The sequence below is a fragment of the Amblyomma mixtum genome, chromosome 2 (genome assembly GCF_055824585.1).
Source record: "Amblyomma mixtum isolate Tamu chromosome 2, ASM5582458v1, whole genome shotgun sequence".
Lineage (NCBI taxonomy): Eukaryota > Metazoa > Arthropoda > Arachnida > Ixodida > Ixodidae > Amblyomma > Amblyomma mixtum.
The window spans coordinates 165,760,708-165,779,405 of NC_143013.1; the positions used below are offsets into that span (position 1 = coordinate 165,760,708).

At 49.0% G+C, this 18,698-nt stretch overlaps 1 pseudogene; it reads right to left on the reverse strand.

The window, feature by feature from the left end:
* Positions 1 to 11,971: 11,971 nt before the first annotated feature.
* LOC149361479 (uncharacterized) lies at positions 11,972 to 13,371 on the reverse strand (annotated as a pseudogene).
* Positions 13,372 to 18,698: the final 5,327 nt, after the last annotated feature.

The following is an 18,698-nucleotide window of genomic DNA, read 5'->3' on the forward strand; positions in this document are numbered from 1 at the left end:
AACGGCGGTCACTTCTCCTCGACGTCGTGCTTCCCCGCTGACTCCGGGAAACTAGGAGGCGCGGCCGATAGAGGTGAGGCTGCCGGCGAGTCGATGACGTCCAATATACCTCTGTCCGTGTTTCTGTTGAAGAACAAACTGGAAGTGTTTATTGCCGGCGTGAAAACAATAGCTCTTGTGGACACTGGTGCTACCGTTTCCGTTATGAGTTTGAGGTTTAAGAACCGTTTAGGTAGGAAAGTGATGTTTAGTGGTGACCGTGCTGCGTTATTCCGTGGTGTCGATGGTGAACCTTTGGTTCCACTGGGTGTGTGTGCTTCGGATGCTGTTATTGGTGGTCTAACGTTTAGAACAGAATTCGCAGTGCTACCTCGGTGAACGGATGATGTGATTCTTGGGATTGATTTTCTGCAAGAGTGTGGTGCAGCTTTAGACGGCAGTACGGTTGAAATTTCTCTGAATTCATTACTACTTCGAGCTCTTCTGGATGACTCGACACCGGATTTTGGAGCATTTGCAGTGGAAGAAGACACTATTGTACCAGGTTTCTCTGCAGCATTCGTGCGGGTTCTCCTATATTCACAATCAGTGCGAATCATTTGAAGTTGTGGTAGAGCCTACGACACTCGCCTGCTATAAGAAGAGTATTCTTGTGCCTCGTTGCGTCGTTCCCGTGGTGAGAAGCCGTACCGAGCAGTGGACAGTGAACCACTCTGAAGAGCCAGGTGTGTTGCCCCGGGGCATCAAACTCGCTCGTTTCGAGGAAGGGGTGTCAGGTTCCGTCGCGGCGTTAACCAGCTCTGTCAGTGAGCAGCACGTGCAAAGAGATATGGGGACCCAAGTAATCAGGCTCTTTCCACAGCCGAACGTCGCGCTGTAGTGGAACTCCTTCTGAAGCACGTGTTCATGTTCGACTTTGCGAGGACGATTCAACACCACTTCCTACCAGTCGTATTCATCACATGATCAACACCGGCTCCGCACCTCCTATGCGCCAGAAGCCCTATCGAGTATCAGCCACTGAACGTAAGTTAATAGATGACCAAGTTCAAGAGGTGCTAAAGCGAGGCATAATTCAAGACTCTTCCAGTCCTTGGGCAGCTCCAGTTATCCTTGTTAAGGAAAAAGATGGCACATGGCGGTTCTGTGTTGACTACCGTCGCTTAAATACGGCCACGAAGAAGGACATCTACCCGCCTCCACGTATAGATGACGCAAATCATTGTCTGCACTCCGCTTCCTACTTTTCTTCCATTGATTTGAGATCCGGCTACTGGCAAATCCCCATGCACGCTGAAGATAAGGAAAAAAACGGCATTCATAACACTAAACGGAATTTACAAGTCTAACCTTATGCCTTTCGGACTAAGTAATGCGCCTGCAACATTCGAGCGGTTCATGGATACAATCCTGCGTGGCCTCAAGTGGCAAATTTGTTTATGTTATTTGGACGACGTTGTAATTTTTGGCAAAACGTTTAGTGAGCTCAACAACCGTCTGGGTATTGTGCTTGATTGCATGGAACGAGCTGGTCTTATCCTCAATTCTAAGAAATGTCATTTTTGGAACCATGAAACAATTGTTCTTGGTCATTTAGTTGATAAAGAAGGTGCTCGACCAGATCCAAAGAAAATTGAAGCTGTCAAAGGTTTTACGGTGCCTTAATCGGTGAAAGAGGTGCAGAGTTTTTAGGGCTCTGCTCGTACTTTCGACGCTTTATAGCTAGGTTTGCGGACATCGATTACCCACTTACATGTTTGCTGCATAAAGATGCACCGTTCAATTGGACCAGCAAACGTGACGCAGCTTTCCGGCATCTGAAATTTCTTTTGACCTCGGGTCCCATCCTACACCACTTGTACCCAACTGCACCAACTGAAGTACACACTGATGCAAGTGGTATCCGTATCGGTGCTGTACTTATACAACGCCATGGTCACGATCAGCACGTGGTAGCATATGCCAGCCGTTCGTTGAGTAAGTGCGAAAGAAATTACACGGTTACTGAGCAAGAAAGTCTCGCCGTTGTTTTCGCTGTACAGCGCTTCCGTTCCTATCTGTACGGGACTGCTTTCACCTTCGTGACCGACCACCACTCGCTTTTCTGGCTAGTGAGTCTTCGTGACCCTTGTGGCCGGCTTGCTCGATGGGCTTTGCGCCTACAAGAATTTAATTTCACTGTGATGCATAAAAGCGGCCGTAGACACTCAGATGCCGATTGTCTTTCCCGTTTGCCGCTTCAAACGACTGATGACGACGCAGGCCACTTTGATGAATACTTGGCGTCACTTTCACAAGCGTTCCCCGATCTTCATGTTTTCCGAACTGAGCAATGCAAAGGCCAAATATTAACTTCTTTGTTTGATGCCGCTCAAGATTCTGTGAAGAATACTTTTTACATTCGCGATGGATTGCTTTACAAGAAGAATTTCGCTTTTGGAGGAGCACGCATGCTTCTTGTCGTACCCGAAAGCCTACGCATCACAGTTCTTGAAATGATGCACAACGACGCCACGTCTGGGCACTTGGGAGCGGCCAGAACACTCCACCGTACACAACAACGATTTTATTGGCGTAACATGCGTTCAACCATCGACCACCATGTAGCCAGCTGTGTGCAATGCCAGCGCTTTAATCACACCTCCAACAGCCCCGTTTGAGCAAGTTGGCATTGACTTTCTTGGACCTTTCCTACGGTCCTCTAAAGGAAATCGATGGATTCTTGTGTGCGTAGACCACTTAACCCGTTATTGTGAGACAGCCGCGATACCAGCGGCTACTGCGTCTGAAGTGTCTAATTTCTTACTTCGATTCGTCGTTCTTCGGCACGGCCCTCCTGCAGTTCTCATCAGCGACCGTGGACGCCAATTCACAGCGGACGTTGTTGGAGAACTTCTCCGCCTGAGCAGCTGCAGTTTTCGCCACTCCACGCCATATCATCCCCAGACGAACGGTGTGGTAGAACGCACAAATCGGACGCTCACCACCATGCTTGCTATGTACGTCGCTGCAGATCATAAGGACTGGGATGGCGTCCTCCCGTTGATTACTCATGCATACAACACAGCCCAACATGAGACAACTGGCTACAGCCCCTTTTACCTGCTCTATGCTCGCTCGCCTCGCTGCGGCCTTGACACCATGCTACCATTTTTCCTCCACGATGAACCTTCTCTTGCAACCACACTCTGCAGAGCTGGAGAAGCTCGCCAGCTTGCCCGCGTTCGAATTTTATCTTCGCAAGAGCGTTCCAAGAACCGCTACGACGTCCGAAACCAAGAAGTGTCTTATGTTCCTGGCGACATTGTGTGGTTGTGGACCCCTCTACGCAAGCGTGGTCTGTGTCAGAAACTGCTATCCCACTATACTGGACCGTTTGTTGTGTTGGAGTGCATCAGTGAGGTTAATTACGTTATATCACGCCTAACTGCTAGTGGTCGACGGTCACGCCAGTCTCAGGTGGTGAATGTAGCCCGACTGAAGCGATTCCATCCCAGACGTTCTATTTAACTCGCCCGACGGGCTTCGTCTGCGAGGAGGGAAATGTCACATGCTTCGACAGAACATCGACAGAAGAAGCAGAAGATGAAGATGAAGGACTGACCGGGAGAGAGAAAGGAAGAGAAAGAGCTGAAGGACGCCTGTAGGCGTTGTTGCCGTCCTGCTTCGAGCGATCCCCTCTGTAAATAAACCCCCTTGCGTGCTAAGCACGTAACAATATTATAAAACTTTCCGACGCGATCGCGAGCAGAGAAATAGACTCTCATGAAGCGTCGAAGTCGTCACTTAAAGCGGTGTCCCTGCTCAAGAAATCCATTTTAAAACAAAACTAGAAGCTGTTGCAGCCAGCTACAATACAATGACATGTTCTGGAGGCTTCCACATCTCGCATTAACAGATCAAGATGCAGAAGACATAATCGATGAGCTACCAGAGCCACATCTGCTGGTTGGTGGGGATTTTAATGCGCATTATCATATTATCCTTTATCCGGTAGCGAACGCTGTAACTCAAAGGGCCATATAATTGAAGAGTTTCTCCTCAAAAATAACGTGTGTCTTGTAATCGCGAAAAAGGCCACGAACATTCCCAATCTCGTAAAAAATGAGATTCCTCGATCTAGCCTTCGCTGCAATAGCTGTTTTTAATGATCTTAAATCACCAACATCATCAGCTTAGCTACGCCCAATGCAGGGAAGAGGCCTCCTCACGCCTCTGCAATTAACTATGCCTTTTTCTAGCTGCGGCCACCGTATCCGTGCAAACTTCTAAATCTCAACCCCCCCCCCCCTACCCTTCCTTTCACAACCGGGGTGGCTCAGTGGTTATGGCGCTCGGCTGCTGACCCGAAAGACGCGGGTTCGATGCAGGCCGCGGCGGTCGAATTTCGATGAAGCCGATATTCTAGAGGTCCGTCTACTGTGCGATGTCAGTTCAGGTTAAAGGACCCCTGGTGGACGAAATTTCCGGAGGCCTTCTCTATAGCGTCCCTCATAGCCTTATTCTCTTCGGGACTTTAAACCTGAATAAACCAAACCAAACCACCTAACCTTCTGGCGCCCCGTGCTACGTTTGCCTTCTCTTGGAACCCACTGTTTCCCTTAAGGACCGATGGTTGTCTTGCCTTCGGATTGCATGGCCTGCCCAAGCCCACTTTGTCCTCGGTATTTCGACTAGGATGTGAATAATTCGCGTTCGTTCCCTCACCCCCTTAAACTGATCCTATGTCTGCTATAAACAGACTCATCTTCTATCCCTGTCAGCCCCGCAAGAACACAGCGCTGGGCGATTGCTGAGGACGATTCAGGCACGCACACATCGGCACAACGCCCATCATACTTCTCGTCTTACAGCTGCACCTGTCTCTCTGGACCATTGTCCTGGCTTCCCGGTTCAGCAACACGTGCCAAAGATTGCCAAAGCAACCTGCTGGCTTCTTCTGACCTGATCCCATCGGGCCCAGCGGCCGCTGCGTCGGCGAATGTGCGCATGTTCCCGTCCTCGGGTTGTGGTGCACTGATGCGATGGGACGTATAAAAGCTGAGCCACGAGCCCTGGGTGAACCATTGCTGAGGACGATGTAGGCACGGACACGTTGGCACAACATTCGCCACGCTTCTCGTATTACAGGTATGTAATACAGTTTGCTTCCATTTATTTAAACTCAGAGTTTGCGCCTGGGCCGTCAACAGAAATGGGTGATGATTATGAGTGTGGCACCACGTCTTATACGAAAAAAAAGGATGGGGGGAATCATTGCCAGGAATGGTGCAGGCACGGACACGTGGGCACAATGCTCGTCATGCTTCTCGTATTAGAGGTAATACAGTTTGCTTCCATTTCTTTACACACAGAGTTTGTGCCTGGTTCATCCTACAGCAATGGGTGATGATTATGAGTGTGGCACCACGTCTTATACGAAAGAACAGGATGGAAGACTATTCAATAAGGCTCCAAATACTGCGAAAGAGGTTGCAATATTTTTTTGTAATGTTTAATACCAAGGTGGAAGCCTTAGAAAATAACTACAACCATGAACTTGGCACTCTGCTGGAATCGGTCAAATTTATGAATAAAGTTCTTCCATAATTTAAAAAAGAACTTGCAGAAAGCCGCGGGGAGGTACGCGAGCTTGAAGTAGAGCACAAGTGTCTAAAGAAGGAAAACAGTGGCCTTTCTATACCGCTACAGACTACTAGAATGGAACTAACCGATCTTCAGCAATACAGTCGCAGAAATAATCTCAAGTTGAAAGGCATCCTTTCTGCACCTAGCCAGTCATAGACAGACACAGTCTCCACTCTCGCCACAAAGATTGGAGGTCGATAGCGACGAACTATGTTACATCGTGCATCGAGTAACAAAAAAATTAGTCCGACTAATGAGCTTCGAAACTTTAGGCGGATCTGAATGATTAGCTGTATCAACACTGTCTTTGAAAAGTATTGCGTCAGAATTTCACAAATCGTGCCTAAAAAGTGGCTGCGGTTTAGCTCTGGTTAAACCTGGCAGCTAGCGAGAGCCGCCTTCCTCCGTCGCGGATTCACTGTCGGAGGCTAAGCGAGCTCGTCTAGCAGCGTCGTCATTAGGGCGCTTATCAGCCAGTCGGACGAGTTTCCGCTGGGTCTCGGGGTCCGAGCTCTGCTGCAGGGCTTCCCAGGCTAATTCACTATCGATATTCAGCGCCCTTCCCGGTGTGGTCGAGGGCCCCCTCTTGCCGCACTGTTGAAACTGAGCCGATCTTAATTCGGGGAACATTGTGTTCACGAGAACTGGCTTCGGGTATGTATAGGCTTGGAGTCGCCTCGAGGCTAAAGCCTGTTTATTAACTGACCACGCGTCTACCATGGCGCCAGCCTGCGCTCTTGTCTGTAGTGTTGTGCAATCTCTCCAAATTTTACCATGCATTCTCGCTCCCTTGGTCGAGCGGTCCCGAACCAGTCCGGCGATATATACCTCAGGCTAGCTCGTGTGCCGCCTCGTTGCCAGGGACGGAGGCATGTGCCGGCATCCAGATTAACCTGATTGCTCTCGCAATATTCAGTTGTGATGAAATTCTCGCAGCAGAGGGCGAAATCATGCCCTTACCAAAATTTAGGATGGCGTTTTTGCTATCGCTGATTATGAATGTTGCTTCCGTGCTCACGCAAGCCAGCGCTATTGCAACTTCTTCCGCCGCCTCGGCCGCTATGGTTCTGATCGCTGCGGCCGTAACGGGGTTCCCCTTGCCGGTCCAGTAAGACGGCGACCGCCATATGGTCTCGCCCGCACGCGCTGTCGGTGTCATCATCATCATCATCATCAGCCTGACTACATCCACTGCAGGGCAAAGGCCTCTCCCATGTCTCTCCAATTAACCCTGTCCTTGGCTAGTTACCGCCACTGTATCCCCGCAAACTTCTTAATCTCATCCGCCCACCTAACTTTCGGCCTCCCCCTGCTACGTTTGCTTTCTCTTGGAATCCACTCCTTTACCCTTAAGGACCAGCGGTTATCTTGCCTTCGCATTACAAGCCCTGCCCAAGCCCACTTCTTCCTCTTGATTTCAACTAGGATGTCATTAACCCGCGTTTTTTCCCTCACCCACTCCGCCCTCTTCCGATCTCTTAACGTTACACCTATCATTTTCCTTTCCATACCTCGCTGCGTTGTTCTTAACTTAAGCTGAACCCTCTTTGTTAGCCTCCACGTTTCTGCCCCATAGGTGAGTACCGGTAGGATACAGCTGTTATAGACTTCTGTCGGTGTACGCCACCAATATGTGCTGCATGTAGCTGTAGCGTCGGCCAATGGCCTCCGCAATTTTTCCCCTCCTAGCTGCATTGTGCTCAAGGTGCATGTTCCTCGGTAACGGAGGTATTACCAACTTCTCCCTGACGTTTCTGTCCGACTATACCTTCGGGGTAGATCCCCCGCTGGAAGCGTCCGACCAGTTTTTGTGCTGTGGAGCCTTTCTATCTGAGCTACACGCACCGTTTCTGCCATTTCTGCCATTTCTGACCAAGTGTTCTCCACACCGAGCGAGAAGAGTCTCTCGGTGGACATACACCCACGTAGTCCTAGGGTTCCCTTTATGCACCTACGTATGAGCGCATCTACTTGGCTTGTTCAGCAATCTTTATGTCGAAATACGGTATCGCGTATACGATCCTACTGAATACAAATGCCTGCACTAGCCTCATCAGGTTCCTTTCTTTCAGCCCTCGCCCTTTGCTGGCTATTGTTTTGTTGACATTCAACGTCTGCACCGCATGGCGGTCTAGCTGTTTGATAGTTTCCCTATTGAAGCCGTGAGTCTGTAGCGCCAGGCCGAGGACCCTTACCTCGAATATCTGGTTGCGTCTTGCATCTGAGCCTTTTTGTATTGCATACGAAAATTTGACTTTTTTGGGGGGCAGGCGAGTCCCCCTTTCGCCGAATATTTGACTATTACATCAGTTGCGTTTCGTAGTTTGGCTTCGATTCGCGAGTCACTGCCGCGATTGATCCACAGCGTGATATCTTGAGCATATAGGCTGAAGTTAAAGGTGCACTGAACAGGAATCTGAACTCCTCTTCTTGCCGCGGGAACTCGCTGTACACGTTCCCAGCATTCTTTGAATTTCCGATTTATTGCCCTGAGTCGCCGAGTTCCCTAATGAAATCGAATTAATAACCGGCTCCTACCCTTTTTTTTTAATTCCCCGCATACGGTGGTACGAGTCGACCAGCGCGGGGAGTGCCTTTGAGGGAGTCGCATGGCGGCTTTGCTTTCACTTTTTTGTTGTTTTCTTTAGGTTTTCGGAAATAAATAGGTCTAGTCAGAGACTACATAGCTGCACATTAGGCCCACGGAAATAAAAACAACCATGGACTCTGCTTTCGCCGATCTCTACATATCACTCCGCGGATGGCAGATCGGCAAGCCACCACGGGTCTCGGTGAAAAGTTGGTTCACTCCTCTCAACATTTCCGGGAATTCAAAAACAAAAAGGCGGGAGCCTGACGTTAATTCGATTTCAATTAGGGAAATCGGCCGCGCAGGGCAATAATTCGAAGTTTTCATGAACGCTCGGAACATGTAGATCGATTTCCAGCGGTAAAAAAATAGGCAGTGGATATACAAGCGAAATGCTGCAGTTTTGCATGGTTTGACGTCATGGCTGTCGGAGTTGGCGCACAATACACTGGGAGCACCATGATAACGGTGAGGCGTCCGGCCGTCCACACACTTCCTGTACGGAGGCGGAGGAGGAGACACGCGTGTACTGTATACAGTGCTGTCTTCGAAAATTGCTTTAGAGACATGTCCTGTGGTGTCCATTCCTTTCGGGTGTACACCAAGATATGACGGACAGGCATTTCCTTTTCTTAAAACCAATTTTCATTTAATTTCGTTTTCCTTACGCACTTTACGGCGCGGTTCGTGTATTCACCCAGATATGAGAGAGACAGGCGTCGTTTCCTTTCCTTAAAACCAATTTTGTTTTCATCTATAATAATGAAAACATAATGGAAATAATAATGGTTTTATTTGCGCCTAATGAATACATGGCGCGGGAGACCCGCAGTAAAAGCTGTCACAAGCGACAGCTTGACAAAGCCGGAGGCCCCCCTATACACTTGACAGCATCATAGGCGCAATGAAACGGCATGTCTCATCCAAAAAGAAAATAGAACAAAACATGAAAACATCTGCAATTACAATCACTCATAAGAATTACATAAAATTATACAGAAAATGTGTTAGAATGAAGCTAGAAAGCACTTACAGAAGCAATGGAACATTCATGTGCGATGGCCATGAGTTTAGCGAAAGTAACAGATAAATTAGGCACATTTTTGCTTCAAATAAAATTCAAATCAAAGTGAATACAGACAAGCGGTGCAGTCAAGGTAAACAACAATGTGACTGAGTCAACAGGAATGGCAATGCGAAGTGTCCTAGTATATGTTGAAATACCGACGGAGTGTTTTGAACGTCACCTTTTCAAGTTGGATATGTTTATGATTTAAATCATTTAGTAACCGGGGTAGTTTATTCTGTAGTGTTTGTAGGCCGTATGTTGTGCGAAACTTCCTTACTTTCCAGAGCTCCGTGTAACGTGTCTGGCGTGCAGTAGTGTTTTGTTGTAACCTGGCTAGATGATGTATAAATGAACTGTTGCTGGCGTTTTCAGTCTTAATTGCCTTGCAAAGGATATAATCAAACAGCTTGGCAATATGAATTATGTTGAATTTGGGAAATAGATGATACGTATGTGAATAAAACGGCAGATTTTCTATTACACTTACAAACCTTTTCTGCAACTTGTGAAGCTTCTGCAAATTTCCGTAAGTTGTAGTAGACCAAACTATGTGACAATAATTGAGTCGGGAGGAGAATAGGGTATTTTAAATTAACAGTAAGATTTTTGATGGTAGTAAATTACGATTGCGGTATACTAGCCCAATTACGTGTGCCAGCTTAATTAGCATGCTGTCCACGTGGACATCCCATGACATATTCTGCTGAAAGATGACACCTAATGTCTTAATACTGGAAGTTATTTCGAGAGGAGTGGCATTTAAGTAGATAGACTTTTGTATTGTTATGTTTTTGTTTTTACTTCGAAAGAATACGGCTTTTGTTTTGTTTGCATTAATTGTCAGGCTGCTTTTACGTGTCCATTCGTCTAGTTTTATTAATGTTAAATTAGCAGCATCAACAAGGTCGTCACTAGTTTTACCGGTAATAATATGCTGGTGTCATTCGCGTAGATGATAAATTTCACGGCTCTTCCTTCCCTTACAGCGCGTTTCGTGTGTCCCCGGAGAGAGGAGAGTTTCCTGGCGCACTGTTTTCCTTTTATTTATTTCTTTTATTTGTGCCGCGTGTGACGTCTGTCTGCTTCGCGCATACGCAGCTGTGGAAAATCTTGGCTCCGACGGCTCACGCGAAGCGCGGCTGTGGTGCCGGTAGTGAAGCTTTTCGCTTAAAAATACCAGTTCAGATTGCTCTTCAGTGCACCTTTAAGCCCCTCAGCTTTTGCAAATTTCGCCAGGAGTGTCAGCAGGGCTGCGTTAAACAAGAATGGTCATAGCACCAACCCCTTGCGGGGCACCATTGCTCCCTGGTTCAATGGTTGAGGATTCCGCAGACTGAGACGAATCGCGGCTGCGGCGGCTTATCTGTTTTTTTTTCAGCTAGCGTCCGCTTCGGGTGACGCGGTTGTTGCTGCGCCGCGCATCTTTTTTTTTTCTTTTTTCTTTTTCTCTTTCCTCTGATCTTTTAACTCTCATCTGCATGTGGCAGCGGTGGTGGCTCTGCTGGAGCCAGTTGGCAGGCCGGTGCAATTTCCATTTCATTCTTCTCTCAGTCACAACAACAACAACAACAAATTTTATTGGAGGTGTGCCGTTAGAGAGGAAGTCCCTGACGTACCCGAAAGTCTTATTTCCGACGTTTAGGCTGATAAGGCCCTCAATGATAGCCTCATGCTTGACATTATGAAATGCGTTCGCAAGATCTAATCCTAGGATTACCTTCGCGTCCTTCGACCACGAGTCTATTAAGGCGAAAGCCTTTAATGCCTCATCGTTGTCGACAGAAGGTTGTCAGCAGAGCTCTTTGTAGTCAGACGAGAATAAAAACCTCTGTGCCCGATGGGATTCGAACCACCATCCTTCCGTTTTGCAGCCGAGCGTGCTAATGGCTACGCTATTTCCTGCTTTTCATGCGTAGCATATTGCAATCAGTCAGTTCAGCCCTTGGGCGCGGCAGGGCAGCCACCAAACCACGTGACGTGACGTCACGTGACGTCACCAACCCACGTAAAAAAAGAAGAAAGGGAAGAAAAAAAAACGAAAAGAAAAAGAAAAGAAAAAAAATAAAAGAAGAAAAAAAGGACGGCTGAGCATGGTGGCGATTGCAACCGCCCCGTTTCAAAGGGGGCGCTCCTACCCTTCCATCCATCCATCCTTACGTCACGGAGGAAAAACTGCTGCGAAAATCGAGTCCCGCCAAGCAATACCTCGCGCAAAAGGACCGCGCAATATGCAACGCATTTTGGCTTAACCAAGCTAAGCCTGGGTATTATTTTCTTTCTTTCATGGTATTTATTTACATGGTTGGTTGGTTGGTTTGCAGGGTTTAACGTCCCAAAGCGACTAAAACTATGAGAGACGCCGTAGTGGAGGGCTCCGGAAATTTCGACCACCAGGGGTTCTTTAACGTGCAATGACATCGCACAGTACACGGGCCTCTAGAATTTCTCCTCCAAAGAAATTCGACCTCCGCGGCCGGGATCGAACCCGCGTCTTTCGGGTCAGCAGCCGAGCACCATAACCACTGAGCCACCACGGCGGATGGTTTTGTACAGAAAGCATATATATACATATGTGTGTGTGTATACACACACACACACACACACACACACACACACACAAACAACTATTTACAGAGCACCTAGGTAGGCGCTACTTGGCAGAAACATAATAGTGAACATATTAACTAAAAGGCCGGTAAGGATATACAGCGCAACAAGAGAGGAAACCAATCCGGGAAAAAGTCCAATTCTTTGTAAATGTTCGTTACCTGCAGAAACGTTCGGCTAAAATGATATCTGGGCGGAACAACAGGTTCAAAGCTGCGGTCTTGCATGCGCGTCATCCAAAGGCAATGAAGTACAATCAGTAGAATGATATCATAGGGGCTCGAGTCAGGTTGAGAAACAACAAAGTAGTGCACACTGTAAGAATTTTGGAGAAAATGTTTCTGTAGCGTAATCTGCAACACATCCCAAAACAAAATCGCGTCTTTGCAGTCTAGAAAACAATGTTCAATTGTTTCAGGCACATTGCACCAGCGACAGTTTACAGAAGACACAAAAATGTTTTTCCTATCGAGCCACGTGTTAGCAGGTAGAGTTTCGGTGTGTAATTTATAGAGAAATGTTTTGGTGCAAGGAGAAAGTGGCATTTTACGCACTCGCTTTAAAACATCATGACACATGAGGCCAAAGTAGACAGAACGATACACTGGGGGAGGGAAGAGCGTCGATATCAAATCCCTTTACAGATTTTAGAGCGAATCAGAATATAAGTACTCATTTGAAAACCGAACTCTCAAAAAACGGACGGAGGCATAAACTTCCTGCATAAAGCCTAGTAAACGGGGGCGTTTAGTAGAATTGGAACAAACTACTAAGTTCAGAAGTGTTGACATGAAGTTAACCGGCAAGAATGCTCTAATAATCGCATGGGTACAGTCCCGAAAAAAGAAGAAACGGGCGACCGACTGGTTCAGATACAGGTGCTCGAGGCACAAACAGGCCTGAAAAGGCTATCACGCCGCATGGGCTCAAATTTGGAGGAGCAAATAAACGTCGAAAATATACGCTGGAAAAGCTGTATATAATATCTGGCGCCGTGAAGGCCCTGGAGTACGTAATAGATTCTTGTTGCCCGAAAGGTGTTGTAAGCCTGGGCTCGACCAAAAATTGAAAGGCGATGCGGTACAAACGTCAGAGCATAACGCTGAACGGTCGGAACTCGCTCTCTTCATTAATGCGTGCTTTATTTGTAGGCATGAAGTGGAACACCAAGGTATTTAGGAGGCACATAAGACCATTCTATGCCAGCGTACAGGGGCGGAGTTGTACCCCATGAACCAAACCATAGGCCATAACTATTGGGGAGATTCATTTGAGCACAATAAACGATGCCAAACCGATCTATCGTGGACAACACATCATCAATGCTGGGCTTGTCAATGCAGAAAAATGCAAGATCGGGAGCATATGCTAGCAATTTCACTTCATTACCCAAAATAGGGAACCCATGGATGTTACTGTTACACAAAACACTCAAACAATGCGGTTCCAGGTAAGGACCAAAAAGCAGAGGAGACATCGGACAGCCTTGCTTCAGGGAAGAGCGGTTGGAACAGGTTTCGAGAGCTGACCATTAATGATTAATCGTGTTAAACAGTTGCTGTAGCAAAGTTGCACTCCCTTAAGTACAGTACAACCAACGTTTGCTCGCTATAGATGTGAAAACAGAAATGAATGGCGAACGCGGTTAAATGCTTTCGCAAGGTCAATCTGAAGCAGAGCAAGCTGCTCATGACAGCTGGAAGAATATTCGAAAATTGTCCGCGCAGTGTGAACATTTCTTTCAATTGGGCGGCCTCTCAAACCACACGCGTTGTGAAGTCCAATCAGTACCGACAGTGCGAACTGCAGGCGATTTGACAAGACTTTAGCAAAAATTTTTTAATCCACATTTGCCAATGTAATGCGCCTGTAACCTTCTACGAAGCGCAGTTTTCCTTCATCAGTAGTTTTCGGAATTAGCAATGTGTGGCATTTTGTAAAAGACTGAGGAAGGGCTCCTATATCGAGCCCCATCGCGAAGGCCCGCAGCAGGACAGGAGTGAGAATAGATTTAAAAGCCGTGTAAAATTTGCTTGAAATGCCGTCAGGACCAGGCGTTTTTGAGACAGGTAACTGATTAATTGCATGTTCCACCTCTTCCAGCGTGAAACAGCCGCTAATAAAAGAACAATCATCTTCTGATAAAGGGCTCAACCTCACGGAACCAATTTCTATAGCGGTAGCGCGCACGTCCTACTTAAGTAGTAGTAGTAGTAGTAAAAAGATTTATTGTAACAAAAGGTAGAGTTAGGGAGTAGGGGGTTGGGGATAGATAGATGTGGAACTTCAGTCGTCGGTCTTCCCTAGTTCAGGATCCCGTTGGCCTCCGCCGCTGCCTTGGCCCTTGTCACCAGCATAAGCTGTGTGCTCGGGTCGGAGTCAGCCAGGAGGGCCTCCCACTGCTCTAGACTAGGGCTATTTACCTTTGGTAGTAAAGGGCTTTTTTCACAGCCCCAGGTGGCGTGGTACGTTGTGGCGTAGCCCCCACACCACACGCACTCTTTCGCGTATCTGTTCGGCCACATTTTATTATACATGGCTCTGCTTGGGTAGGTGTCTGTTTGTAGTCGTCTGAGCGTGGTGGCCTGCTCTCTGTTGAGGATATCCGCCAGAGCCGAGTACTTCTTGCGCGCTCCCAACAACGCCTTCATTGCCTCCCCGTAAGATTCTGGCGTGCTGAAGGGTTCGACCGGCAAACCCGCCCTCCGGTTCGTGAACCCTCGGACAACGGTGTCTGCCATGAGATTTCCCTCAACCCCAGTGTCAGGGACCCAAATGATGGTGTGTTGAATGTTTGTGCTGTTTGATCCATGTCTGTGTTGGTTTTGTTCGAAGAGAATCCTCGCGGCTTCTCGGCCGATCCTTCCATCTCTGTATGCCCTCGCTGCAGCCTGAGAATCCGTAGCTATCCAATAACTCAGTCCCTGCCGATGGGCTTCAGTCAGGGCTAGAGCTATGGCGATCTCTACCGCTGCTTGTGTTGTCCTTGTGCGCACTGATGCACCAGTAATTATCTTCTCATTGGCGTTCACTACTGCTACCGCCCTAGCGTTTTCTTTCGTTCTGTACATGGACGCGTCAACATAGAGAACCATCTGTTTGTTCTTTAGGAACCTGTCCAACTCCAAGGATCTCGCGCCCGTCTTCCTTCGTGGTTCTTCGGGTCCATGTTTCTGGGCACTGGTTTAACCAAGAAAGTGCTCCTAATTTGGCTGTCAATGTCTGTGTTGTCTTCGCCCTCGCCTTCTGCCGGGTATCCTAGCTTTAGCAGTAGTTCGCGGCCAACGGCTGTTCTTTTAAGTCTTCCGAGTTGAAATCTGAGCATGGTTTCGCTGTGCTCCTCATAGGTGCCGTACGCACCCATGTTCATTAGCTTTTCTGTCGAGGCGCAGGACATGACGCCTAAGGCTTGCTTATGCGCCTTTCTGATGCATGCTTCTATTTTGTTCTTTTCACCTTTGTTAGGTTTTAGGTACGGAAGTGCGATTTCCCAAGCGGCGAACAACGGCTCTTGCTCGAGAAACAGGATTCCAGTTGCGACCGGACACGAATGGCAAACTCTTCATCATTAATTACAGATGAGTTCAACTTCCAAAGCACTCATTTCGGCCTAAATTTTGAACAAGCACTGCTTCCGAGGCGGGCAACCACCATACAGTGATCAGGGAATGAAACTGGTACCGTGTTGCAGACCAATCCTCGGGAGACAAGTGCGAAAGATGCATAAATTCGATCTAGGCGAGCGTGAGAATGACCCTGATTGCGTGTGAATAAGCGGGAACCAGGGCATGAAATTCCGGTATGGATGGATGGATGGAAACAACTTTATTAGAAAAAAAAATCTTCCAGGGTGGTCCCGTACTGGTCCAGGAGTCGACGGGCTTGTGCTTCACGTAAAGCCCGATCCACCAGCCATTTCTGGCCGGGGCCCAGCATCTTCCGTAACAAGAGACAAAAATTCACCGCTCCTATTCCTTTTTGCATCAGTACCGACACGATCAACTGGGTCGAACACACAATTAGTCACCCATTAGCACAACGTGCCGGTCACAGTCCAGTAAGCTGGCTATGCATTCAAAAAGACTAATGCGCTGTGGTACAGTATTAAACGCATAGACATTAATTAGTCGCCATGGCTTTCCATAGAGCACAAAATCGCACCATATCAACCAGCCCTCATTATCGACATTATAGGTCAATCCCGACCAGGGGAGAGTGTTGCGCAGAAACAACCAGCAGCCTGCCGACAAGCCCACAGCATGCGTTATGAGGACATTATATTCTGATAAAAAGGTCTGCAGGGCCCCCTCGGTATCCTCCTCATTTTCAGTTTTCGCCTCCTGGACGCCGATAACATCAAGGTGTGCCAGCTAGAAAAGAGTCGGCGGAGTTGCGCCTGCCTCTGGAGAGACCTAACGCCACGTACATTCGGTATTGCGAATACTAACTCTGCGGAAACAGCCATGCAGACACTAGAAAATTATGCGTACAGTGCCCTGTGCCTGTCGGTAGACGGCGAAGCCGCCTGAGAACCACCGCCAGGCCTCCTTGACTGCGTACGTCGGCACTTCTTGTGCCTCGACGCCGACGGGGATGCCTGCTGCGCACCGGGTCCTAATCGTCACTCGGTTCGGAAACGCAGGACGCACGGCGCTTCTGAAGCGGCTCGTCTGCGGAACCAGGTTCATCATCCGCTGGAAGAAGGCCTTAATCCGGAAGCTGCAGGCCAGCAATGACAGGAGGAGGCGAAGTGTCCGCTGTAGTACAAGTATGGGGGAAAACCTGACTGTGCGGCCTGCTCGTGGTCCCCCATGCCACCGGATACGGGCCGGTGTAGCTTCGGCTACTAGGCTTTGTTCCGGTGCAACGCCAGCAGTGCGCATGGGACGGCCGGGACCCATCCTCTGGGGATGCAAAACCCCATGGGAGTGGCAGCGACTCCCAGGCGACTGCAAGGGCCAGTCGCGCTCGTGAGGTCCAATGCCTGAGCGGAGGCAGGCCTGGGTTTATACTCAGGTTGAACCCATGAAATCTGGCCCGGAAGGCATGCCCAAAGAGCGAAAAGTTTCAAATACATGCTACTTCCCTCCGCACGCGGGGGCGTGCAAGTCTGGCTACCGACGCGCCGGCTTCTGGTTACGGAGAAACCCAGACCGCGCGGGGGTTTATAGCAGTCATGCTCTGAAATGACGCCTCGGGGAAGCGGCCTCAGGGCCGGCCGCAGGGCTGTTATGGCATTTGCGGGACACCGAGGATGGGGGCATAGTACGACCTCGAAGCGTCCATGCGGCTTCGGCGATGTTGTGGAGTAACGGCGGAGTAGGCCCGGTCATCTCACCTTAAGCCCCGTTCGTGGTTTGTGGCCCGGTCACCCGGCCTTGAACACTCGCTCCCGAGTAGGAGATGAGCAAACTAGGGGACGAAATAAATGCATGGTTAGTTGGAAGCACAGATGGGTCCCCCGGGGATGTTAGGTCAGGAGCCGAGGACCGGTTATGCCGTGTAGGACGAGGATCTAGGGCCTCTACTGGCTGGACCACATCAGACGTACTCCGGAGTCTGAAAAACCATGAAAAGCACTCGTTGGTTGGTAGGTGGCAGGTCGGAAACAAACCCTGTCGTGGAGGGGCCCCTAAGTAGCTCCTGACCCCGTGTTAGGTTTTCCTGTCTCAGGCGGTCGGAGCCCGTTGCGTTTGGTAGGAGGTCGGGCATCCCGTTAGTGGGGCCGCACCATTGCGCAATCTCGATGCTCTCCCTGCCCTGGCCAGACAGGCCAGAAATGAAGTCCAGATAATCGAAGCATCTGAACAAAAATATCGCTGTCCTCATTCCCAGGCTTTGTGCCAACCCATTCTCTACAACCATTCATCCCATCTATTTGTCCATATCTTCCGCTACTTCCGAGGGGAGAGCAGGGGAGTCTCCCCGGGCCCGTTCCCCTGGTTGTGGGTCGCTATAGTAGCATTCCCCTAATGATTTCTTTCCACCTTCCGGTGGTAAAATTACAATTGCCTACGGGTCATATTTGTTTATTTTGATTGGCTGAAACCCGCGATACACTAGTTGTGTGGGAGAGGCCTATTTTTTTGTTCATTTACTATGCCTCGATCTACTATTTGTCGTACTCGTAATAGGCCTCAAGGACGGCGACTGCTTGTCGACCAGCAGAAAAACTCGACGCCTCACACCTAGGCGGCGCAGCATGGACATCCGCCGGACCTTTACTCTCCGCGGCAGCACTTCGGGGAACAACCGGCGCACTGACATTTGAAGGCTGTGCTACAGCGGCGACTGCCAAGTCGCCAGTCCGTCAAGTACTTCTGAAGCGTCCATAATGCACTCCTGTAAAGCGTCGTCATGGGGCCCCATGCGCTGCCGCAGCTTGTCAGCATACGTCACGACGCACTCCTCCGTTGTGTGGCTGAAACGCCGGCAGTCGTCGCACCGAGGCGTACGACAGTACCGGCGAATGTGGCCAACGCGGTTGCAACGGCAAATAAAGAGGTGGTCAGCCCGGAATCAGAACAACGCTTTGAATGGCGCACACAGTCAGCTGATGTGGAACGTCACTAACCCCGACTCCTTCAGCAAGAGAAAGGACGACATCACAGCTTAGAGTTCTCATCTCCTCCATGTCTGAGACTTTCCAATTTTCCGCCTAGATAGATATCACCTTCTCGTGCGCCTGGAGTGCCTCACGGATGAAGTAATCTTCCAAGCGCTCGGGAAGCCACAAAAGATGCAGCTTAACCTCCTTCGGTTCCGGGTCAACAACATTGCAGCGGCGGCTCTTCACCAAGAGGT